Genomic DNA, 27,140 nt, shown 5'->3' on the forward strand with positions numbered 1-27,140 from the left:
TAAATAATTTTTCCCTCTTCCTTCCCTGTCCTTATTCTCAAAATAAGAAATGGTGAAATACAATTAATGAGCTATCGTGGATTTTAGAGCATAGGAAAAGCAAAAAACAGAATAAAATAATGTTTTTATCTCTTTTCTTGCTTAAGTGGCAGAGTTGACAATAAAGACATGTGAAATCAGAGTACATTTCTGATTTCATCCCCACAGTTTTTGAAAGATAAAGTGTAATATGTTCATACAATCATGTTAAAGACGTAAAAGATGCTCTTCTCACATGTTTTTTTTATTTTTTTTATTTAACCTGCATTTGCTCTGCAACAGGCTATTTTTTTGTTTTGATGGAAAAATGCCAGAATAGAGTGGCCTACAGATTTTCTGAAAAGTTTCACAGGATCGAAGCTGGATTATTAAAAATAAATAAATAAATCAGTTGTCCTCTTAGTTAAATATAGCAGAGAAATACTTTATTCAGCAGTCTCAGTTCCCTTATATTAGGTTGCCACAGGATTCAGTGAGAAACAATAAACCATTTTCCACTGAAAATAGTGTTGATCAGAAATTGTGGTCCTCCACAGTGCATGTGGTGATTAAAATCAATCCCCTCTCTTGTAATAGGCTGCAGGGCTCTCCCTGGGAGAGATAATTGACATGTCAGCAACGGCAGAACGAGTGTAACCGCATTGCTTCTTGCTAGGAAAGGGATTCAGTGACCTTGTTTTGCCAGACGTATCTGAGTTTTAAAAAAATCCTGAAAATTGTTCTGTTGTGAAATGCTGGTTTTCCTCACACCTTTCCTTTGCTACATTCAGTTAACATAAGATTACCCCGTCCTTTGGTCTGCTGAGCTGAATGTTTTTTCTCTCTCATTACAAGTGATTTGGTCCTCTGCCTTTCCACAATAGCAGAAGGAAAAGAAAGAACGCCCTTTAACCGTTCTGTCCGTATCATTCAATTGGAATGACTTAGTAAAGTGCCTTGAGATGACATGTGTCGGGAATTGGCACTATGTAAATAAACTGAACTCAAGGGAGATGGAAATATAATATAGAAAATTGCAAGACTGGAGGTCATCAAACATGGTGACGAAAGGAAGCCATTAGAAGTCAAGGTGCTTACAATGCTACATGTTGTGGAGGAAGATCTCTCTTATCCATTAGACTGTTTGACCTCAATCTCGAGCTGTGACCCTTACAAGTCTTTGTGAGGGAAGACTGAGAACCAATGGACTTTCTTAAACAGTCCGAATATGTTAGCACGTTGGATGGTTGTTGGATCAAGACTGCCCAGATTTCAGGTTTAGTCACAACATTAACACCTCGGGTTTAAATGACAAATCGAGTATTATGTTTGAAAAAGTGCATTTTCTCAGATATCAAGGCCTTTATGTGACAGTAAGCTGACAGGAAATGCGGTTGAGTAAGTGGTTAAGACATCTGGCAAAGGTCCACGGACCGGGACTTGAACCTGGGACAGCTGCAGTGGTATGAAATATGATTTGTGGAACCTTTATCAATGAAAACAGAATATCGTCATTTTAAAGTATTCCTTGTGAACCAAGTTGTGCGCATCGCCTTGTCTCATGAGCTCATGACTTTTCAGGGTTCTGGGTGCAGCTGTGTTTGTGTAGAGTTCCCTCATTGCCGAGCGGCAGGTTCCTGGTGGGCGGAGCACCGCAGTGTGGCTCAGCACACCTGGGTTCAACCTGTGATTTGCTGGAGTATAAGAGGAGCTGGCTGCTGGTTATTCACTAATCTGGTACCTCACACATTCTGAGGCTTTCCCAGTTAAGTTTTTGCCAAAGTGCTTTTTGACACTGAGCTTGCCAACTCTTTTGCTTCCGCTAAGGTTACGTCCTGAGTGCCTCTTGGAGACTGGTGCCCCGCGGCGCCCTCCCCATACGCCGCCTAGCAGACCCGTCCGCCCTCAAGCCTCTGACTGCAGAAATCCTGACTGGAATGCGGCCGCTGCACAGAACCGTTACACCAGACTGACGTGCCCTGTCCAGCTTCCTGTCTTCTAGTCAAGACTCCAACCAACAACATTCACCTGATTTAGTCCAATTTAGTTCTCCATCTGATTACAATAAACTTATTAAACCAAAGTGTTTCATGTGGGTCAAAAAGCTTCCCCCTGCCATGACAGACTTGTAGTGTCTGCAGCTGTGCATGTGCTACACCAGGATTCCCAACTTAGAATATAAGCTACAGACCCCTCCTGTGTTATAGTTACGCATGCTCTTGCTTGCTAGTGTATCACAAAAGAAGAGCATGGTAGCAAAAGCCCTTTAGAAATACAGTTTCCATAAAACTGTTTACAGTCCGGGTATGTTATGTTCATCTGGTCAAGGGTAACATTAAATTAAATTTCATTAGACAGTCCATGTTTGGCATGTCATTTGATAACTGAGGCCTTTTTTCTTTGTGTTTTTCTGGAAATATCTTTTTGATACCGAATGTGTCAAAAGACACAAGGGATCTTCCCATCATGGAGCTTTTTATAGCAGGGAATGAGTAAGATTCTATTTCTTTATGCTGGAAACGATGACGTTTAACAAGAAGAGTTTTAATATGGAGATGTACACTTCTCTTAAATCATTTAAGAAAAAATAAAAATGCTGCATAAAGAGGCAGGCAGACTCACTTGACTGCTGCACCGCTTTTTTGCCCATTTGACAGCTCTGTTTTAGGAAAAGAATCAAGTATCGGTGTGTTGCTCTAGTTGTAAAAAGTGATCGTAGCTGTGGGGAATGCTGTTTTGTGTAGCTAAGCTTTAAGGAACTTTATGAATCCTCTGAGTCATTTTTACAAGATAACTAATGGAAAACAGCATTTTAATATTGAAAATGTGGTTCATATATATATATATATATATATATATATATATTAGGGCTGGGCAAGTTAACGCGTTAATTTCGCGTTAATTCATTAGACTATTAACGGCGATATTTATTTTATCGCGCATTAACGCATGTTGCTCAAATGCTTTCAGTCAGTGTCAGTCAGCAGGCGCGCTGACTGCAGCGCGCTGTCACGGCAGCACTCTCCCGCTCCCCCTCCCCTCTCGTACATGGCTCAGCGGCGCCAGCCAATCAGCACGCAGGCTCAGCCTGGCCCGCCCACTCAGCTTCACACAAGCTTAACAAAGAAACAGCTGAGAGAGACCGCAGCAGCGAAAAAACATGAACACGGGAAGTAGCACCGTTTGGCTTTATTTTAATACCGTAAATGAAATCAAGCTGTATGTTTTGTAAAAAGCCGGTTCATTTCAGTGGAAACACAACAAATTTATCTAAGCACGTGAAAAAACATGAAAACGTCGAGCCCCAGAAACAGAGAGAGGAGACGAAACTTCTCTCACTGCCCCGACAGACCCACAGACTGATGTCTCTGACTGAGGCGTTTCAGTCCTCCAGGGAACATCCAGGTAGATCAGTGGATGGATGGATGGATGGATGGATGGATGGATGGATGTTACTGGAGCCCACACATAACATGTAATTAAGACCTTGAAAGAACCCAGTACATATATTAAAAAGTGTTATTTAAGATAAGATAACATTAGCTAATCCTTTTTTTATCCCACGACGGGGAAATTTATAGGATTAAAGCAACAGGCAGGTGCACACAACACAGACAAAATTACATAAGGATTGAAATATATAAGAGGTGGATTAGTGAAAAAACACTGAACATAACATTATTATTATTATTATTATTATTATTATTATTATTATAATTATTATTATTATTATTATTATTATTATTATTATTATTATTATTATTATTATTTAATTGTAATAATAAAATAAAAACCACAAAACCCAAAAGGTCAACAGTTTCATGATACATCAAGCTTAGGGACTGGCTAATATACAGCAGGTCAAAAAAGGCCATATTTTGGCTGCAGTGCTTGCTGTTCTCTTATGAAGAAAAGATCAACTAGTGCACTAAATTCAATAGATGGGTTGAAAATATCCAGTATAAAATAAGTGCTACAAATGTTACAACACTTTTGTTCATATGGCAGCAGAACATTAAAATAAAAGTGCTCTTTACACTACTTTTGAATTAATTCTTGGAGTTTGTAAATACAATGCGATTAATCGCGATTAATCGCGATTAATCAGGGCGATTAATCGCGATTAAACATTTTAATCGTTGCCCAGCCCTAATATATATATATATATATATATATATATATATATATATATATATATATATATATATATAGATATGAATATATATATGAATATATATATATATATATATGTTTCACCGTTAATGTCTATATATATATATATATATATATATATATATATATATATATATATATATATATATATATATATATATATATATATATATATATATATATATATATATATATATAAATTATATATTTATATAAATTATATATATATTATATATATAATTTTTTTTAAACAGTAGTAGTACAGATGGGGGCCCTGTCGTAGTCAAATCAATGACATTGTGCTTTTATGCACTTTGGGACTTCAGCCCAAATGGACACCAGGGCACTCCATGGAGCGCCTCAGCCTTTCCTGCGTTTAAGAACCGCTCTTGATAGCGAGCAGAGAGAGGAGTAAGAGGTTGATGAGTGAAGCCCTCAGCAACGGTAATCCCATTAGTGCTGTACTGGATGGTAAGCTCTCCACTAATGACTGATGAGTGTGTATGCGTGTCCCGTGTGTGCATGTACCCGGGCATGTGCGCGAGCACCGCCGAGTCCTGCTCGGGCCATCCTAATTATCAGACGTGACTCACGTGAGGGTAATTACAGCATATGAAACAGTGGGAACAAGGCTACAGCTGACCCAGAAATCTGCAACGCTAACGAAGCGATAGCGCTCACAGAGTGCATGCGGGCACACGTTCCGCTTCTCACATGGGAGCCAAGCGCCAGTCAGGGAGACGGGCAGGAGGACGGAGAGGGGACACACGTTTCCTTCAGACTGCATTAGCGAGAGCAGAGAGATTTGGGAAAAGCTGTCAAGAGACGCTGGGCCCTGTTCCTGTACGAACTTATCTGGCAGCGCTCTGTTCTTTGTCATATCTGGTCCATGGCTCGACACCACTTTGGTCCGCTCCCACAGCCCGCGGATTAAGCTCGGCTACCCGAGACTAAATTCTCCATTGAGGAATCATCTGAGTGTAATCCCTGTGTGAAGCCATCCCTGTATGGCCCAGCATATTATTTCTTTCACAATGACTATTACACACAGCAGACTGCACACTCCGGAGACACACGCAGGACGTGCGCAGGGATGGTTTTGCCGTGTCTTGTGCGGCGGAGCCTGATGGTTGCTTTAATTTGCAACGTGAAAAAAGACGGGTTTACCGGAGGGTAGCTCCGGTGGGAATATTTGAACTAAATTAGGTAGGCCAGTGGACGGTCTTCAGCTGTTTAACTTTAGGTCACATTTTTCTTTAACAATCTAGTACACAATTTGTTTTACCAATGGTTGGCAGTTAAACCCAGGACCTTGTTGCAAGGCAACAGTGCTACCAAGGGGGCCAAAGTGGAGGCCCAGTCCTCATTAAACATGAACGATGTCCTTTGTTTTAAATTTTTTGTGCCGGTTTAGTGTGTTAGATTATCAAATAGATTTCAATATCTGGCAAAGAGAACTACTGTAAAAAATAAATAAAAATAAAAATCAATCAAATGACGATTTCAACAACTACCAAGTACTGAGGATTAGCTTTTGGACATCAGCGTGGAGAAATTTTACTCTGCCCTGCGGCATAGTTGTAATTCAGCCATACTGGATGGCTTTGAAGCATGAACGACGTGTCATATGATCCTGCCACAGTATCAGGTTTAAGTCCAGACTTTGACTAGGCCACTCCAAAGCATTACGTATTCATTGAGCCCTTCACAGGTAGACTTCCTGCTTCTGATTATTGTCCTGCTACATAACCTAAAGGTGCTTCAGCTTAAGGTCACAAATTGCCTGTCGGGATTCATAGTTCCATCAATTACAGCCACGCTGTCCAGGTCTGGATACGACGAAGCAGCTCCAGACTATATCACACTACCACCACCGTGTTTGACCGTGTGAATAATGTTATTTTCCTGAAATGTTATGGATGTTTTATGCCAGATGTAACGGGAAACCCACTTACAAAAAGTTTTTTTGGCAGGTATTTTTTGCCTTTGTATTCTTTTTAATCAGCAGCGTTTTTTTTCCAGCTTTTGAAAACTCTCTAATTTTAGCTCAGACACTTTAGTATTGTGAATCATGAACACTAACTGTGTGTTCTGGGTTATTTTGTGACCTCCTGGATGGGTTATTGATGATGTTGGTGTTTTCTCCATCTGTGTATAACGGCCCTCACGGTGATTTGCATTAGTCCGACAACCTTAGATAGGTTTGTGACTCTTCCCAGACTCATTGATGTCCCTGATTTAATCTCCTTTATGTTCTCAGTTAATTTTAGACCAGGACCTGAAGTGTTCTTGTTTAACATCTTTTAGCGTATTCCATGTTGTCAGACTGGTTCATTACTCAGGTCTGACCAAGTGAAATTGAACCAAATATACTTGGTTCATCCCAGTGATTTTGCGATTTAACATGTGGGCATACATATTTATGTATATTCTTTCCATTACACTTTCACTTTTAAACACATTTGCCGTTTGTTTACATAGAAAGTTAAAAGGCCTAGTCTGTCTTGAAAACGACATGTTGCTCAAGGAGAAATGGAGAAATCCAAATATATTCTAATCAAACCAAAAGTCCACTTTGAAAGGAAATTTAAAGCAAAAACAAACAACAGCCAAATGCTTCCACATAATTACATTCAGTTGCTCCTACAAGTTCAAGGATTCACAATAAGTAGATTGATTTAGTTTGCACATGTCCACTTTACCAAGTAATTAGTTTCTGTTAGTTTACAGATGTAATAGCCTGTTGGTCCAACCTGTAAAGGCTGCAGATTAAAGATTAGGGTTCTAAAACAACACTGTGTGCATTTCCTGACGGATACGAGGAACAGCTTAAGTACAGGTCAATGATCCAGTGTGTGTACAACAGCCCACATCATCTACCATAAGCTCACCTAACAATGTCTTAACACTGCAGATTTGGCACAACAAAGACCTGCAGATGATGATAAGGAGCAGGATGGAGGCTCGGTGAGTTAACCGTTCTACTCTACTATTTTGATTTTATTAAGGAGTTAAAGTGCATGATCAAGGAAGACTGGTTGAGTTTCTCAATGTAATCCATGATATGTGACAACGATGATTTTGATAACCTGCTGCATGAGCGCTCAGACTGGTCTGCAGCTACGTAGCTCTGCACGCAGCAAACTTCAATGTATTCTGACACTTTCATGTGGAAGCAGCATTGACTTCAGCAGTTTGAGCTGCAAGAGCCACAGTTTTGAAATCAATCGGACCCAATAGTCTAGCCATCACAGTTTGGTCTTTGTCAAACTAGCTTGAATCCTTACCTTACACACACACACACACACAAAGAATGAAGAAATTGGGCAAGAACGCAGATGATAACAAACGATCAGCTCAGCAAAAATATAATAGCAGATTAAGTTTGTAAAAAACACAGAGCATTAAACCATGACATTAATTCAAACCAACAAAAACAAGCAATGGGAGAACAACCGAACCCCGTCAGACCATTTGTTTGGGCTTTTGGGTTTACTGAACATACAGAAAGAGCAAGCCAAAGTGCCTTAAGTGACATCTTAGTAGAGATCCTCACTGGCTCATTGCAGAGTATTCAAACACTTCATTTCAGTTCATTGCTCTTTAATTCTTTTGAATATCGGATATATCAGTTTCACTAAATGTGAGACTTGCATTTACAAAGGAAAGGAGTGGGGGGGGGGGGGGTGTGGAGAGACTTTGATCAAACAGCTGCAATGGTTGCAGCTAAAAAGGAAAGTCTGCTGAAACCACCTGCGACACTATTTAGGCGTTTTGGTCCAATTGGAATTTAATTCATACTCGATGAGTGGGAAGCTGCCATCGGAGCTGCCTAATTCCAGATGTTTTATCCCCGAGGCCTTTGTAAACGTCTGAACACAAAGGAGAGAGGCATCATTCAAGGTTCACCGCTTTGCTCTCATTGTGAGGAGGAATCAAGAGGATGATGCGGGTGACCCGCGTGTGGGCATGTTTTCCCTCCTACCTCGGTCTGTTCAGGTACATCTTTGAGAGATTTATTAACATTCCTGAACTGTTTTCTAAGCTGAAAAACTACAGCGACAAAAGAAGAAGCTCGGAGTTGTGCTGGAACAAGGACAGAGTATATTTGTTTGAAATAAGGTTGCAAAACAACCAACGTGTAATCCGTGCCGTGAAGCGTGCAGCATGTTTATGGTTGATCAGGTCAGCGATAAAAAAAAAAAAAAAAAGACTTTCCCAGTATCCGATTTGGCTGTGCACATGTAGGGCAATTGTCATGATGTAAGCTAACTTCCTGTCCGCCGCTAATATCATCTTACCCCACAGCACAGAAATGTGCACAAAAACTAGACTAGACTGTCAGTTTGATCATTTTAGGCATGCTGGTTCCATAATGTCAACTTTAGTCTTATTGTGTTCAGATTAAAAGCTCATGGTCAGCAGCACTTGACAATAGTTGAATAAAAAACGTAATTCTCCAAACTGATGTATGAAATGTTCGGCAGCCTAAGCGTTCACAATTGAAGAAATATTGTGTTGTTTGGCGTCTGGCAAGAAATAAATTATTAGTATCAACTGAGAAAAGATAGTAAAGCTACATAAACAATAAATAAATCATTTTCATTCACTACTCCAAATCTATTTGATATGTATCTTATTCTGTAGAATAATGTAGGTTTAGTTGGTCAGTTCAATATGAAAAGAGTTGATTATATTAACGTCCACCTAGAGACAAGAGCAACAGCCATAAATTCTTTGTTCTGCACAACATTGGGATTATGTGAAACTATATATTCCACTTTAAAATGGCTTTGTCTTGTATTGTATTGTGTTGTGTTCTAATCCTAACGTTGAGCTGGAAGGTGTCTTTAAGTTGCTGCATGTGCTCATGGAGGCAGTCTGCCTGCTGCTACCAGCACATCACTTCTCTGATGCAGCAATTTCCCCGAAAAGCAAAACGAAGGGGGACCCACTCGCTTGTGTGTGTGTATGTGTGTGTGTGTGTGTGTGATGCAAAGCAGGGTACCCTCAGTCCACTCGTAAGCCGTCCCAGTGTCCTACGGCTTGGTGACTCCTCCGCAGACTGAGGGTTTTGGTGTTGGTCTGACTGGCCTGGGCGCGTTCGTGAGTCGATCTTGATCAAATTTGCAATTACACAGGTGAGTGGCTCTTTAACGCCGGGTTCCCTTTACAGATATAAACACTCACGTCTCTCATCCGCTCTCTCTTGCCGAAGTACCAACATAGAGAGAGACACACACAGACGCCAGCCTCACCGGCCAGAGGCACCAGGCACTTCATTTCCTATTCCGCCCCCTCTGCACCTCGTATTCCTCTCCGGTCTCCCCAACACTCAACCCACGGTCACTATAGCAACCTCACAAAGAGCTGCCAGCAGTCAAGCCCATCATGTCCCTTGCAACATCAGTCAGAGGAGCCAGACCCACGCCTCCAAACCTCCCAACCGCGTACGACAGCGTCCTCTCTCTCTCTCTCTCTCTCTCTCTCTCTCTCTCTCTCTCTCTCTCTCTCTCTCTCTCTCTCTCTCTCTCTCTCTCTCTCTCTCTCTGCACCCAGCAAAACAAAAGATAGCATACCTTGGCTCATGTTTCATCCTTGATGCTGAAGTTTGAAAGTGGGAGCTGGAAGAGAGCAGAGAAGATATGTTTGTTACAATTGAATACCCATCAAAAAACAAAAAAACAAAAACAAAACAAAACAAAAAAAGTCATATTGATTAGTGTTTCCACTTTCCTTCGTGTCCAGCAGAAATGATTTGCTTGGAAACATGCAGTGATGAGGCAGAGAGGAAGCCCGATCGGGGGGCCTATGAAGGCGCTATCTGTTCAAAAGGAGGTCATTGAAGTGCGTGGCTGGTGGGTATGTTACTCTGCTGCCACCTGTGGATTATACCTGGTACTCCACGTGCATGCGGTCTCATAGACTAAACTTCTACAACAAACACACTCAAATGTAACTCACTGAAGATAAAAAAAAAAAAAAAAAAAAAGGAGGAGTGGATGAGTTGTGCACTAGACCGGCTACGGTTTGATGTTCAACATACTGTTTGATTCCAAAATAATCCCCCCGATACCATCTCTCTGCCTTCTGCGTACAGTAAAGAGGACTCCCACTGAAGCGATCGGCTCGCCTCAAAATCCTCAGTACATCATCCAAGAATACTTTCAAAGAGTTTGATCAAATCTGAGTCTGCTTTTTCTTTCTTTTCCTTCTCTTTTTTTCTTTTTTTTTTTTTGTACTTCAGAGACTTGGTAGCAAAAATGAGTCAAATGCAATCTCTAATGCCAGCCAGCCTCAGAACAGGGAACGTGGCACTCAGAGAAACACACACACACACACCCCGGCCTCATGCTGCCTTTGCATCTTTTAGAAAACTGAAAAAGGGGATGAGCGAATGCTTTATTTTTAGAGCGGTGACGCTATGCAAACTTGAACACTAACACGAGAGGAAGGCTCAGCGGTGCGTTGGAGAGCCACATATTCAATAATGTATCAGAGGCAGCAGTTTTTAAAGACAGCTGGGGATTGACGCTCCGTCTTGTCTTGTCTCTTTGCATGTCTTTTCCTGCCTTCTGTCCACTGTGGACGGCAGCAGATTTGCCTCCCCTGGGAGCTGGTGATGTCTGGTTAAACTTTAATCCTTTCGACAGCGTCCTCACTCACTTTCTGTTCTCGAGAATCGAGTCTTCCTCTGTGTTTTTTCTTCTTCAGTCAGTGTTTCAGAACAAACATGTCCTCTATATGTCTGCAATTTTGTGCTCCTGGAACGGGCACAAGGTTAAATATATATATATATATATATATATATATATATATATATATATATATATATATATATAAAATGAAATTGACTGGGCCAGGGATAGGAGTCACTTTTCTGCACTTTTATGAGGCCCTGAGCACTGAGGCCCACAACCAGTTAAACCACATCACCCCTATCATTACTATATTGGACATGCCACCTTGTTTCATAATTCACCAACTGGCTGTCAAACATGCTGATTTATTTACTTATTTTTTAGTATGTGTTCCTTCATACGTCCCACCATTTAATGCTTTAGTAATTTCTACCCCATTAATCATTTTGGCTAACGGCTATGGGCAATTTACTTATTTTTAAATAGAGATCCAATGGAGCAACAGTAGTTACACTATCTGTGTTTACATGCAAACATAAGATTTTTTTTATTTTTTTTTTGTTGTTGTTGCGAAGATCCATTTGCAGTAACGGTGTGCATAAAATGGGACTCCAGCCTATACACAAGCAGCAGGATGTACCTACCAGTGGCATTGCGTTAAGGCTGTCGACATAAATACTAAAGTATAAAGATGTGCTTTTAAATCATAAATAAATCTAGATGTTAATTGAAATCTATATATTTTTTTCTTTTAAATTTGATTTTCAGAGACCTTTAATCCACAAGTAAACTTGGGAACGATTCCAGGGTATTGCTGTTTTAAAACTATTGTTGACGAGCTACAAACAGATATCCCAACTACCTTATAGGGCTGAACGATAATTCAATAACAATGATATATCGATCAATAGACGTGTGGTTCAACTGAAAAAAAGGGGTCAATAAAAAGTTCAATATAACAACAGTTTTCCTTCCTTTTGCATTCTAGCCTATCGTGTAGGTTAATACTGCAGGCATTACATCGCCCCAGCCAATCACAGACGCAGACCCAAGAAAGCCCCTTCACCAAGCTTCAGAGAGTTCAGAGAGCACCTGTTGTTTTTTTTCTTTCTTTAAGGCTTACAGTTTTGGAAAAAAAGTTGTTTGAATTAAGGGTTGTGTTTGAATTCATTTATTTAAAAGCAGGTAATTAATCAACAGCATAAAATGGCCAGGGACTAAACGTTTCGAACATTTTGATACTTATCGATATCGATCAATCTAATTTCTATTTTATCAATATGCTTTTTTTCTATATTGTCCAGATCTACTACCTGACCAGCTACAGTCAACTTGGTTTAAAAAAAAAAAGCTGTTGCTTTTTTAGTTAAAAAAAGCAATTAGCTCATTTTATCAGTTTTTGGTTCAAATTTGTGTGTAAATACCACTATACTGAAAGATCCTAGTTGTAAAAGCACATGTCTAATGTGCACAAGGGGACAAATTTGAGAGTGAAAGTGGAAGGACATGTGCCTGTTTCTATTTTAGGGACGCCGTGATGAGTGCTTACCTTGCTTCAGCACACGGGTTCACTGTGCTGCTTCATCCTTGAGGAATAAAAGAGCACGAAAATCTCCCCAGAATTCTCCTGCAAGACCCAAGAACAGGTAGAGACGGAAAGAAAAAGAGGGCGGTGGGGGAGAGAAGAGAAGAGAAGAGAAAAAAGTGGGAGAGGGATTAGGAACAGAGCCTCAGTCTTTCAGAACTCAGAGCTTTTAAAGCCAAGCCTGACTTTCAAAAAGTTCCCCGTGTTTCGGTGTGTGTGTGTGTGTGTGTGTGTGTGTGTGTTGGTGCATTCATGTTTACATCATTGAGACCGAGGCTTTCTTTCCACAGCAAAGCCAGAGTTCAACGACTGCAGCTGAGTTGTTCCAAAAGCAGTCTGGGTCAAATGGACAGCCCTGGCTCAACTCCTACAGCGGGAGCTTTTAAGGCTTTTAAGGCCTTCCATGGCAGCGGCGTGGAAATCGTATGGGCTGCGAGGGGGAAGAGGGGGCTGAATATAAAAAAACAAAACAAAACAAAAAAAAAAAAGGGCAAAGTGGGGAGAGCGTGGCACACTTGAGCGCAGGAAGCGTACACTGTGATGGATCAAAGGAGGGTTGTATTAGGACACAGGAGGGTGTCCAACCATGGAGGAATATGAATTGTGAATAGAAAAACACTGATACGTACACACCACATCCACACATCACTCCTCAGTGTTTTTCAGTGTTTGGTCACAGCATTGACCCGAGACTGTTATTCAGGATTCTTGGTAAAGCAGAGTGCACTGAGGCGTAGCGGGAAGAAAAAAAAAAAAAAAGAAAAAGCAAAACATAGAGAGAAATCACTTCAGATGTGGAGTGGGTCTCAGAGGATTAGAAGCGGGTCCACGGTTATTCCTGCCATCACATCTAACTCCTCTTGAACCTCTGCAATACAGCTACACAAAAAAAAAAAAAAAAAAAAATCAATTAAGGATGAAACATTGGAACCATTTTGCCAAACTAAGAAGCTGTAGCTTTAAAAGCACGACAAATTCGGCCACAAACTTCCCCCCATCATTTTCCACTAGAACAAAAAAGTAGCTGTGCTTTTCACAACCGATTGGGCAGAATCTGCCTCTGGGCATAAATAAAGAAAACAGCGTGCCATAGCAGGCAGCCGCCAGCAGTCGGGGCTGTTACACCACTCCTGCGCTTGTGCCGCTGACCGACTTAACAAACCGGGCCGGAGCCGATGATGGCAGCATACATTAAAAACGCAGGGATCTGATGATGGAAACTTGATGAGTGATTTAACAGTGAATGATAACTAGGCCGTGTGTCATTACTGTTGGCTTCCTTGACCCACAAATGCCGCTCCAGCATCAGCAGCAAGCAGCAGCAGCATCAGCAGCAAGCAGAAGCAGCGCCTTACGTAACGTAATCGAAAAGCTGTTTGATGAGTCCGTATCTGTGCCTGGCTGTCATGATCCGGGAGAGATGTGATAGATTTCTCTGCTGCCCCGGCTTGTGCATACTATGTGCACTGTGGCAAACGCTTGTTGTGCACGACGTGCGAAAACTAGTTCACACTTTATTTTCAGTTGATGACACATTCGTCCCTGGATCCTTTCTCCAGTTGCATCATGTTTCTTCTCTAATAATACAAGCGGCGTGAAGAAAGTGGGCTTTTGAGAGGACTACAACGCTATCTGGTAATCCCCTTTATCCGAGGTTTCGTCTCAGTCGTCTTTGTGCCCCTTGAACCCTTCCACATTTGGTCCTGTTAAAAAATATCAAACTTCGATTACTGGAGTTTTATATAATGGACCGACACAAAGCAGGGCAGCGGAAGAAAAATGAAACACAAAATATTTTGAAAACTATATCTGATATTTGATAAGTGTGGAACACGATTGTATTCAGACTTTTTGGAGCCACCCTGCAGTTACAACTGCAGCTCTTTTGGGTGAAAGTAAGCAATTTTAATTTACACAGCAACTTTCTGGGGTTATTTTAAACCATGATTTACGATTGCACAGCAACTCTTGATTGCTATTACCCGTCTAAAAACGGAATCCTCTGTTTCCGGATGGTGAGAAACAGCATCCCCGCAGGACGCTGCCGCCGCCGCCATGTGTCATCACGGGGATGGTGGCGTTCAGTTTTTTTTTTTTTTTTTTTGTCAACACATAGCACGTTTCACAAGTAGATTAAAAAAAAAAAAAAGTTCAACTTCGTTTCCATCTGACATGAGAGCCTTCTTCAGAATCCGAATCAGAACGATCAGATTATTGGCAAGAAATATTTTACACGTACAAGGAATCTGCTTGGTGATAAGATGCTGCACATGGACAAACATACAGTTGACATACGTAAATGTTGAAATATATGATATGGAATAAGCAAAACTAATGCAAGTTGTATAAGATTGATAAATGAATATAGGACTTTTAACAGGTTTTATTTATTTTGTCTCCTCCAAAGCTTTTGCCAAACATCTGCTCCTGCAGTCAGACCAGCTACGTGTAGCGTGCGGCTAACAGCAATAACTGACAGATTCTCCCACCTGAGCCGTAGATCTTTGCATCACGTAAAATCCTAACGGGAAACAGTGAAATCTGTTGTACTGTGAAAAATGTCAACGGGTTTATGGGGGTATGGATACTTTTCCGGCGCTGGTGACCTATCCCCCGCTCACCTGTGCTTCCCCCAGAAGAAGGAATCGCAGCCTCAGCAGCTTTGGGCCTGAAAGGGAGCGTGAAAAAACCGGATCGTCTGGGAAGCTCAGGCAGATTCAAGCAGATAGATGTAATAGAAGTTCCCAGGGTTGGGGGCTCGTATGGTTATCCAGGATTGGTGCGAGCAGAAATACTGTAGATTCCTGTGATAAAGTGGCACCCGCTACGAAGCCCCCTTTTCTCACTGCTTTGAAACTCGGAGAGAACTCCCCTGGGAACCCTCCAGAGCAGCCTTTGAAGGCTTTTTTTTTGTGTTAAATGGCTGAACTGATTATTCTGTGAGAGTCAATTAGACGGAAATTCATATCCGCGTGTTGTGTCTGGACATCCTCTCGTAAGGTTTCAGCCGGTGGCGGATGTGATTCAGGGCAAAGCCGCCCATTATTTAGGTCAGCGAAGTGCTTCCTCGCGCCGTTTTTCACAACATGAGGCGCGCTGTTCCTGCACTCAGTGGCGCGGCGATGGCCCAGATAATTTGCGACGTCTAACCCCTAACCACGGCAGCCCGGTGGAACGAGGCTCGCTTTGGTTCGGTTTCACTCAGCATGTGCGAAACACCACTTCTTAGGGGTTCTGTCAACTGAACTCGACATCAAAGCAAGTGGGTAAGCAGGGCACCCGGGTGGGCATCGTATGTCCATCTCTAAGCCCGGTCACTGCCAAGCGGCACACTAGGGCCATCCAGAGCGGTGACATGATGGCCCACAAATCTCGTCTCCCCGCACAGATTTCCTCGAGCCGCACTGGCGGTCACTTAAGTGTGAAACGTCTGATGATCATATGCCCGTCCGCGGGGCAATTTCCGACAGGAAGCATATTTCAGCGGCGGAGATAAGTTTGTAAACATGCTTACTCTTTGCAAATGTAATCCGCAGCCTCTGATCCAAAATCTCCAAGAGTTCTGGGGAAGTTGTTTTGCAGGTCAAGCTAGCAGCCGGGGGATCATAACAGCGCAACGCCGTTCTGCATAAACAACTTGAACTTGTTTACAACTTGGGGGAGAGGCGTATGCCCCGGTGTTGAAACGGCAACGCAAAGTCATGAGGATGATTGAGCATCTTAAGACGATGCATAATTAAACTGAGCACTGAGATATGAACCCTTGCTCTCCCTTTTTATGGCTGGAAAGGTGGCCCGGTGGAACGGGAAACATTCAGCAACGGTTTCCCCCTCTGCACATCTGCACGTTTGAAGTGATTACCCAGAAAGGCAGCGAAGAAAACACAAGTCACTTTAAACCTTTAGTGAATTAAAAGTATAGCCAGGGTCATATTAGGTAGGCACAGTATGATTATTGTGAAGGCCTAATGGATTTGTCATAGTTTTCTAAGCTTGTGCTTCGCATGCCAATGCAATATTCAGTCAGATGGAGTGTCGCCGTTGTGGATAGCTACACCTGACACACCTTGGCTAAGCTGCTAAAGGTCAGAGGCTGTTGGAAGCCCAGATGAGAACGGGAGAACGGAGAAGGGGAGGATCAGAAGAGGAGGAAATCCAGTTTAAGGGAGCTGTTGTCGTCATCACAGTATTTACCGACACTGTCGATACCGCACGGGCTTCTAATATTGTGAAGCCACAGCAGCTAGGGTGCCTTGAAAAAAGTATTCACACCCTCAAACGTTTACTTTATTCTCTCCCGTTACAAAATTCAATGCGTCTTATTTGGACTTTATGACATAGACTAACACAAGGCAGTGCACAATTGTGAAATGGACGCAAAATGATATGGATTTCAAAATTGATAAGAAATATGAAGCTGAAATATATCTTTGTTAAAAAAAAAAAAAAAAAAGAAGGGTTTGGAAAATGGATGGATAGATGGATGGATGGAAGCAGATCCATTTTGATACCCCTACAAAGAATTGAGTGGAATCGATTGCCTTTAGAAGTAACATGATTAATAAACGGAGTCCATCTGTGTGTAATTCAATGATCTAAAATTAAATATGGCACAACTGCCAACCTACTAAAACTTGCCCATCCACCTAAACCATCAGGCCAGTCAAGGAGATGGCAAAATGAAAGCCTTTTGGTATGTGTGCAAAATTTGGCACTGCATGTCACACCATCCACACCATTAAACGCATTTGTGGCAGCATCTTGTTATTGGGAGGTTTTTTTTTTTATCAGCCGAGAGAGTGAAGCTGTTCAGTGCAGATGGGGAAATGGTTGGAGCTAAATACTGGGCCAATCAGTAAGAAAAACTGTCTCAGGCAACGAAAGAGTTGAGACGCAGGCAGAGGTTAACCTTCCAGCAGGATAACGAGTCCAAACAAGCAGTCAGACATACAAGGAAATAGTTTAAACCAATGCCTACTCATGTTAGGATGGCCCAGTCAAAGTCCAAACCTAAATCCAATTAATGATCTGTGGCAAGACTTAAGCATCAATGTTCACAGATGATATTTTGCAGCAAAGAATGTGAACATATTTCCGTTTCCAGTTGTGCAAAAACTTAAAAGGGTTTGTTGCTATTATTTCAGCAAAAATGCGGTTCTATAAATTATTGACTTTGGGGAGTTTGGACACAAATGCATACTAGACGATTCTCATTCTTATGTGCGGAAGAGTTTGAAAACCATGTATCCACTTTATATTTATGCTGTTCTTTGTTTTGGTCTATCACAATAAATCCCACTAGAATTTAGAGTTTAAGACGTTTGTGTTTGTAATATAGGAAAGCGATTATGTTCAAACATCTTTAAAAGGCTTAGAATGGAAGGGTTTATAGTCAGTCGAGCATTTTCACTGAGTACAATCAGGTACAGCGAGCATCCTGGAGAAGCTGCCACAGCACGCAGTCTAGGTAGACTCAGCTGCTTTCTGCAGTTTAAGACTGACTCAACAATACGTTCAGGGTTATGGAAAGGCCAAGCCATCTGTTGCACAACTTGAAAGACTTCTCTGTGATTCTGGCAATGTGTTTGGAGAAGCTGTTCAATTAAAATTGAACTTAATCAGATGCAACTATCACTGAATTATATGATGGTCTGACATTTCCTCAACCCCCCACTAATGAGCGTCAATGGCTTCTGTTTAAATTAAGAGGGGGACGGTCATTCTCATCCATACCAGTTGTGATCAGTGTTCACTTGGGTTTGACTTGTTTCTGCTAGTTCGGAGCTCAGTGTACTGCAAGGTATTGTTATTTCAGAGCATGTCAGCAAGGACCCAATCAGCTGCCGTTGTGGATGACTACTGGGCTCGAACTCACCAACCTTACCAGGACAGCACATTTGGGAAAACAGAAGTGCTGCAAAATGTCTGCCTGTGGGAGACCTTGCTGATGCAAGATAACCAGCTTTTTTTTTTGTTTGTTTGTTTTGTGTTCACTCACCAGAGACCAGGAGGATTTTCACTTCACAAAATAGGGCATAGGAACAACTTTGGTCAAACATTTTACCTAGTAAGAAGTGTATGACATGTTTATTACCTGTGTCGCTAGCAGAAAGCTATTAGTTTACATACACACTGTTAAATGAATGTCTTCCGCAATATCAGCATTAAAAGCTACAAAGTTTATCTGGGTAACTGGTATGCAACTCTTTTAAACTGCTACTTTTCCAGCTCCCTTGCTCGGCTGTTTGTGGTGCTGGGCTAACGCTCGCTAGTACATGAGTTGGAACAGATTCATTTTCTGCTGGAAATGTTTTTGTTTCTTCAGTAACTTTGACAAGGCTGAGACGTTTCATCTTAAAATGTCTCTAAAAGGGGGCTGTAACCCTCCCACACCCCCCACAGAGCTTCACATTTCCCCTACGCTAAGGTAGCGCAGCTGTGGCCTTTCTGGTTTAGATCCTCTACCTGGCTATACCCTCATAAAAGAGCACACCATTGGTTGAACAAATAGATGATTTAGCTTTGTTTGGCCATCTAATTGTTTTTTTGACACTTTAAACAGGTCTATATGTCACAATTTCTAACAATCATTTACGATTTTTTACTTCTTACAAAATAAAAAATAAGACAATCAAACTAGAATATACAGAACAAACATTTGTTGCCTTTGTGGTATTATTATTATTATCATCATTAAAGGCATTTTTCAAGTTAAAACTCTGACAAAAGCAGATGGCTCTCTTGAGCTCTTAATTTAGCATAAATCCAGATTAGTTTGAGGCTGAGAGAGGCCCAGACCAAAGTGGACTTCAACTGGCTTAAGAAAATGCCGGTCTTAAACACATCACAGGAGTTTATGGAAATTTACTTTCACAAGCCTTTAAACTGTATAGCCACATTGGCATTAGACAGTTATTCATACAAAAGTCTTTGATTTATTTTCTTTACATGGGAAATGGAGACAGTAGGCAATATGCCATCTTCCTGTGTGCGACCCATACTGCGAACAAAGCATTTCTGATCAGCGCAACTATGTAAAAGAAACGTAAATGAGTTTAAAATCCCCAAAATATAATCTATTTTACTTTTGCGTTACAGAAATGCTCTACAAGTTCATCCTCAGTACATTTCAGGGCAACATGCGGTACATTACCGCCGACCTTCATTTGCTGTGTAATGTTAATTTATACCCAACGAAGACGCCAAGGGGGGAGATTTTAGCTGTTTATAACCCGTTTACCAAATTTCCGTATTCCTGAACTAGCCCTTTATGGAAATATATTAAAATGTATTTTAATAATAAAAAGAACAAAAATTATGATTTCACTTTTTTCACATTTTATTACATGCTCAAAGAACAGACCGGAAATTAAATTAAATTAGATAATTAGATAATTTCTAATTATCTAATTTAATTTAATTTAATTTCCAGTCTCCAGTAGGGAAGTGTTTATACTCAGCCTTATATAATCTAACAAAGAACCGGAGCAACATCTAGTAACTACTGCTACTTTCAAACATCGAAGCCTTTAAGGTGTTACCACATTGAAGATATGGTTTTACACCTTATTCCACCTGCAGTATCAGATCACAGTTTCTGAGAAGCAGTTCGGATCATTAGAACAGGTTATTTGTTAGATAACCACTGCTGTTAGCCTCATAAATGTTTTTTTTTATATATATAAAAAGTGAGCGTGTGAAGCATGTTGTAGCCACCAGCAAATAAAATCCCATTGAAAATTGGAGTCGACAAGAAGGGTGTTTGCATTAATTAGAGTGAGAACCAAACAAATCCAGCAACCATCTAAATAATCTCAACCCAAATTGTATTTGACAGAGAATTTCGGAAGACTGAAATATTTCCTGAAAGACAATACTGTTAACAGGTTTTTCCTAGTATTGAAAATTCTCGTTTATAGTCTGTAATAACCACTCTACCAGCCCACTAATTGCTCAGGAATGAATGGCACATTTAAAAAGCAGCTTATCTGATGATGACTCAAACAGAGACCTGCCCAACCTGAATAGACCCACAGCTAATTAGACCTGTTCCAAAAGGTCAGTTAACTAACAGCAGCAGGTGGAAAAGAGCAGCAATATAATAATTATAATCTTCTGAACATTAATAGTCCATCTACTGGAGCTGAAATGGAAGCTAATAAATGAAAAAAAAAGTGGAATCAAAATAGTTTGGAGGTTGTCATTTATTTCCATCCCCCGACACACAAACCAGAGACCAATAACAATTCCAAAAGACACAGTTGATTGGATTTTACAAAGGGACTGAGGGTTTTTGCGAATAGCTAGAGGCAGTGAGGCGTGCAAGCTCCTTGCATGTCAGATGATGTGTCACTCTTGTATTAAAAGCTTCATGGGCTGCCCCTTGAAAAACGTATTAATGCAGGCTTAAGTGCAATCCCATGTTTCAGTGGTTGCAACAGCAAAATCAGTCCCTCGTCGCACGTTTCTGGGGTTGGAAGGCCGACGAGGGACAATTAGAAAATCTGAATTCACAAATCTACACGAGCAACATGCTCTCTGATGCCGTGCTGGATTCAGTTTTATCAGGCTTTTGTCCAAAATTCTCATATCTAAACAGCAGTGGAGGCTGTCAATGAATAAACGTTAAAATGACCTCAATCCAATTTACATAGGACACCCGCTACAGTTTTCCACACACCTAGAAAAAAGTGTGTGAATAAAAAGCTGTAAATGAAATTAATCTCTTATTGTAGTGTTAAAAGCTCAAACTGATTCTTTTTTTTTTTTTTTTGGAAAAATCTAACCTTTAATTTGTGAAAATTTGTTCAGTGGGGATTATTTTTTTTCTTTATTTGCTTGTTTCATTGTTCCTTGATCTTTAAAAAAACACTGTTGTCACATCAACGGCAACGTAACCGTTCCTCACTGAAGCCTTTAAAAAAAGCATACATTACTTTTAAGTTGATTAGTGTGTAAGAATTTTAGACTACTAATGCAATACTTCCTTTTACGGTTTGATATAAATATCACGTCACACAGAGGCGGGATATTTTTCAAAATGGGAAAGACAAGAAAACATCCCATTTAAAGCTATAGTTGGTAATCCTGTTAGGAAACACTTTTTGTTACACTGTGTAAAATTGTCCTTCCATCCTGAAAGTAGTCAATGCATTATGTATTCACAAAAATGAAGTTAAAAAAATATTCTCTGTGAGAGCTGCAGGCGTGTAAAAACTCTAACCAATCTTTGCCGTTCGGACTGAAGGGCAGGGATTTGTCAGAGTTTTGGTCCTGCTCTCATCCCCCCCACTGTCCCTCATCTATTGGTTTTCCCACATGCCAATCATTCTGACGTGCTCATGTAACACCAGTGTGTGTGCTCGTTCCTTGTTAGTTTCTGCTTGCTGGCTGCGCATGCGCACTTCTTGTATTTATGTATCCGGTTAGCTTAGCAGTTAGCTTCAGTGTTAGCCATTCATTTTAGCTCTGCTGCTCGCACTGTATACTTTGAAAATGGCTGAGAGTCACAAGAAGTAAACAGTGTCCGTGTTTAATGGAGCGGAAGAGCAAAGTAAGACTGTCTTGTGCATGCACAGTTATTCAAAAAGGGACTTGGGGGAAACTTCTGGAAAATTTGCCGACCCTAGCTTTAAATGAGTCTGTATTTCACGCCAGGAAACGACAACGAAATAGCCGCACACCCTTACTTATCTACAATCAGAGTAATACGATAAACCGTTTAAACAACAGGAACCATGACAAACAATATTGGGGTTACCAAGCATCAATACCAACAATTTATAGTGAGGTTTTTACAAGCCTTTCCTCTTCTCTCTCTGCCCATGGACACATCTCCCTCTTCTTCTTTGTTGACCAACAGCTCCTCCATTCCCATCAATTCCCCTTTGGTCACCAGCACCTTCCAGATGCAACCCTCTGCATATCTCAGGGTTAGGAATGGACCCAAAATACTACACAAGGCACTGTGCTCCATGTGAGGCTGCACTGGCAAACTGGCAACCAATTGCTGGTAAAGTTTGCCTTTGTAGCTTCCAATTGCTGATTGAACTCAAGGGCTATTTTTTTAAAGTCTTATAACTCTTTAAAACCTTCCAAGCTGACTTTAACGCTAGAATACATTGCTCCATGTTTACATTAATTCAGGAAAATTACATTTACGGCCCGAAGTGCCTAAAAAGGGTTGCAATTGCCTCCCTTTCCCAGCAAAAGGAGCTACCTAGTATGGAGAGCAGCTACAACAGGAGGGTTTCCATAGCAACAAATTATGTGCAGTGAAATGACAAAGCTTACACCATGAAAAGGTGTCATGCCTCAGTTAAACAAGTTAAGTTCTACTTAACACCACAGTGACAAGAAAAAGCAATGATCTCCTGAGAAGACGTTTCTATTCTGTGCTTGGGGCGGGCCTGTAGACATGGAAATATGGTGACAATTGTGAAGTATCACTTCATTGGTGCAACAAATTACTCCGTGATGTCCTACTTTTTAAGACATATTGGACTCTACCGTGCTGGGGGCCAAGAGAGCGACTGACTGAGGAGGTGAAGCAAGCGGAAAGAAGTGTCTACAACACAGAGGTGAGGTGAAAAATCTAAAAGGGTGTGAGAAGATGACGAGGGCAGGGAGGCAGAGAGGGAGAATTATGGGAAGTGATAAAGGGCAAATGAGATGTAAGAGCCAAGAAGAACTTCTAAAGAGGAGAAACTTTAGCTTTATTCCAATTGATCACTTATCATCGTTGAGGGGGAAAATTAAACAGAACATCTAATCCCCTTTCATAGGTAACATCAAATTCTCTGACTTCTTACATCCCAGTGCTTACACTGCAAAGACAAAGCCTGCCGGTTATCTTATTAGGAACCTGCAAAGTTTCGAATAAGTAACATCTGACATTTTTCTTTCAGAGGTAACCGAGACAGAGCTGTAATATAGGCTGAATAAATAAAGAACGGTGGCAGAATGTCACCGCTATGGAAGCAGAAGAGAGACCAGGATGACCTGACACCTGGTTATTTTTTGCTTTTGACGAGGTCGCAGATGTTAGGCTTATATTGGATTCCCATGAGCGCTGAATGGGAATGCCGGGGAAGAGCTAGAATGGCCGCACGAAGACTGCAACAGGCGTCTTAATGAAGTCCCTCAGTCCCACCGCAAAACTGACCCATTTCTTTTTCCTCTTCTCTCTCTCCCCCCAACTAAAAGAGATGCCCTAAATTTTTAAGGGTGGTAGGGGTGGGATATGCATAAATTTAATTAAAACGAGTAAAGCAACAGCACAGATGCAGAAATCCACCGTTTCCCCCACCAAACCATTAGTCTTCAGGCTGGCTCGGAAACCCGAAGCGTGCAAAGTCTGATGGGGTCAGTTTTCATTCCGGGGAGAAAATGTCACAATGAAAATGGTAAATTGCAATAACACCAATGAACTTTCACTTTAAAGGACAAGACTGGATTAAAAAGATGTTTTAACTCCATGTGGGTATTTATGTGTGGTTCTTTCCTGGTTCAAAATGTCCTTGTGGCTTTTTTGATGAGTTTTTGCTAAATTTATTGAAAGGTTTTGAGGTTCAAGAGTGTCCATGAAGGAAAGACACGCAAACAATGTGAAAGGTAAACTCATTGTGTGTTTCCTTGAAGAAGTTAATTAAACGGTACTCCTACCATTCACAGCATCGTAGAAGAGAAAAGAAGTAAATTCCTTTCCTCTGTTACACTTTTACATGTACATAGGAACTGTTAAATCTACTCAGTTCTTGATATTGTTGATTCGAAAATGATCATTATGGCTGACAGATAGTGAAGACCAAAAATTCCGTGTCTCATAACACTGGAATACTGCCAAAAAGTAAAATATTGGAAACTACTGGGGTCGCACCTTCATCAGCTAATTCATTCAAAATGCCTCCACGGGATTCCTGAGCACCTGAATGGTCTCTCGGTCTGTGTCAGGAGGCTACACAATCATGGGGAATACAGTGGACAGTCGCTGAGGCCCTCCAAAAGTACTGGTAAGTTAAGTGGAAGGAAGAAAATCTGAACTAAAAAGAAGCAACAGGGGTAACTTTGAGAGGACTGTAAACCAAATTCCATCAGTTTACTCATTCACCAGCAGTAGACTGGGGCAGCAGGGAGGACATCAACTGCAACTGCACACAGACAAATCCAAAACATTGGCTATATACAACCATCTCACCTGGGCTGAAGAGAAAAATAAACTTGACTTTTGCTCAGTTGTCCAAAGTCCTACTTTCAGATTAAAGTAACGTTTGCATTTTATTTGTAAATCAAGGTCCCAGAGTCTGGAAGAAGTGTGAAGAGGAACATAATCCAGGTTGCACAAAGTGCAGTGTGAAGTTTTCCCAGTCAGTGATGGCATGGGATGCAATGTCATCTGCTGGTGTTGGACAACTATGTTTTCTGAAGTCCACAGTCTAGGACATTTTGGAGCAATAAATGCTTCTGTCTGCTGGCAAACTGCATGGCGATGCTAATTTCCTTTTCTAGCCAGACTTGCCAACTGCCCGGACTGCCAAAGGTACCAAACGCTCCCTCCGTGACCATGGTGTTATCGGGCTTGATTGCGAACTGGCCTGACCCGAAGCCCATAAGAATCAAAAGGGTATTGTCAAGAGGAATATGAGCCACCAGGCCCAACAATGCAGATGACCTGAAAGCTGATATCAAAGCAATCTGGGCTTCCATTATACCCAAGCAGAACCCCAAGTTGAAATAAAAGTTTAAAATATTGTGTAATGAACCTATACAATATACAAGTTTCACTTACTAAAATAAGTGGCAAAAATATTCAACCTTTTCAAAATATTATTATTATTTTTTGTGTATATCCCAGAATATTAATTAATTCTAATGCATAGGAGTTGATATTTGCACATTTTGCAGGACCTTGACAGCTGGCAGGATTTGTGTAAAACTCATGCAGGGAAACCCCAATTTAACACTGACACTGTACACATTGTGTTTTAACCCCATATTTCTGAATGATATATTGTTTTGGTTGACATAATATTCTAATCTTAAATGTTTTGTTTTTAACAGCTGCAAGCAGAAAATCATCATAATTAACAGAAATAAAGGTTCTAGCAAATCTGTCTGAGTGTAATTAATGTATATAATGAGTTTCACTTGGACTGAGTCACAGAAACTAATTGACATTGCAAAAACAATCTGATTTATTGAAAGTGACTCTGTGTGTGTTATTGTTCTCCCAGCTGTAATTTATGAATGGAGGGTTATTACTAAACCACAAACAGATATACAATTTCTTTGTATAAAATACACACCATGTGACAGATAACTATTGCCTTTTTTATTAACTGAATGCACCTTCCACACCCTTGGCTAGGTAATGAATGACATTAAAGATTATGTCGTGATTAATTACAATAAGTCACTACCCAAATGGTAATTACTTTTTGATAAGTACAAGAAATCAGGTTCACTTTTCAGCCACCTTGCCTAAAGCTATTATTCACTCCCAGGCCCAATGACAAATACCTTTGTATGTTGATACATTGGCTTCTAAAGGTTTTTCTACAATTTCACACTTTGCTGGTAAGCTGTGAGATTTTTCCTGCTCTGATGAAATTCTCTCTTTTCACATCAGGAAGGAGGAGCAGATTACTCCTGTCACAGCACCTGAAGATGCACGACTGTGCATGTGTGCAAGCGCACACGTGTTTGTTTCTGCTCGGGTATCTGCTGTCATCCTGCTGGTGAAAAACGAGGTGCATATAAGTCATCCAGTGAGAGGTAGTCACTAATAGGATAGAGGCTTCTCCCTCTCTGATACGGGAGAACTGACAGACACACAACTTGTGCACACATAGGCTGTCTGAGACACACACACACACACAGGAGTGAGCTATGGCCTTATTACCCGCCTTGCTTCCATGCAGCTTGAGTCCTCCCGTAAAAGCACAACATTGTTTCTATGTTCTATCCTGTTATACACTCCCTCCCTCCCTCCATCCACCCATTTAAAGCTAGGGTCGCCGATTTTTCCGGAAATTTCCCCAAGTCCCTTTTTGAATAACTGCGCATGCGCAAGATTGTCTTGCCCTGCTCTTCTGCTCTTCAAGGGGATCGCATTTAAAAAAATCTCCTAAATCCTCTCTGGTCTTATTTCTTTCTACTGAGGCCTTCTTCTTCTTCTTCCTCTCATAAACATGAACGTGGTTTGCTTCTTGCGACTCTCAGCCGTGCTCAAAGTTTACCGTGAGAGTAGTGGAGCTACCATGAATGGCTAACCACTAAGCTAACAGCTAACCTAGCTGCTAAGCTAGCCGTAGACATAAACACTAGAAGTGCGCATGCGCGGCCAGCAAGCGGAAACTAGGATGGAACGAGCAGACACACTGACGTTACGTGAGCACGTCAGAATGATTGGCATGTGGGAACACCAATAGATAAGGCAATACCCCTGGAATTTGAGGGACAAAGGGGTTGAGTATATAATGTTTATGGATGAGAGCAGGAACAAAGATTGGTTATAGTTTTTACAGGCCTGCAGCTCCCACAGAGAACGATTTTTTAACCTCCTTTTTCTGAATACATAACACTTTGACTACTTTCAGGATGGAAAGATGATTTTACCCAGTATAACAGAAAGTGTTTCTGAACAGGATTACCAACTATAGCTTTCAATAAATGTGTTCAATTCAAACAGTTTAAAATGGACCTCAGACTAAAGGCTAGTTCAC

At 41.0% G+C, this 27,140-nt stretch overlaps 1 protein-coding gene across 1 annotated transcript in view; it reads right to left on the minus strand.

The window, feature by feature from the left end:
• Nucleotides 1–27,140, minus strand: part of ptprdb (protein tyrosine phosphatase receptor type Db) — a gene marked incomplete in the record, with an annotated part of 229,714 nt that overhangs the window by 127,220 nt on the left and 75,354 nt on the right. Inside the window, 2 exon segments of the mRNA XM_036136866.1 lie at nucleotides 9,771–9,815; nucleotides 12,382–12,459.

The sequence above is a fragment of the Fundulus heteroclitus genome, chromosome 5 (assembly GCF_011125445.2).
Source record: "Fundulus heteroclitus isolate FHET01 chromosome 5, MU-UCD_Fhet_4.1, whole genome shotgun sequence".
Lineage (NCBI taxonomy): Eukaryota > Metazoa > Chordata > Actinopteri > Cyprinodontiformes > Fundulidae > Fundulus > Fundulus heteroclitus.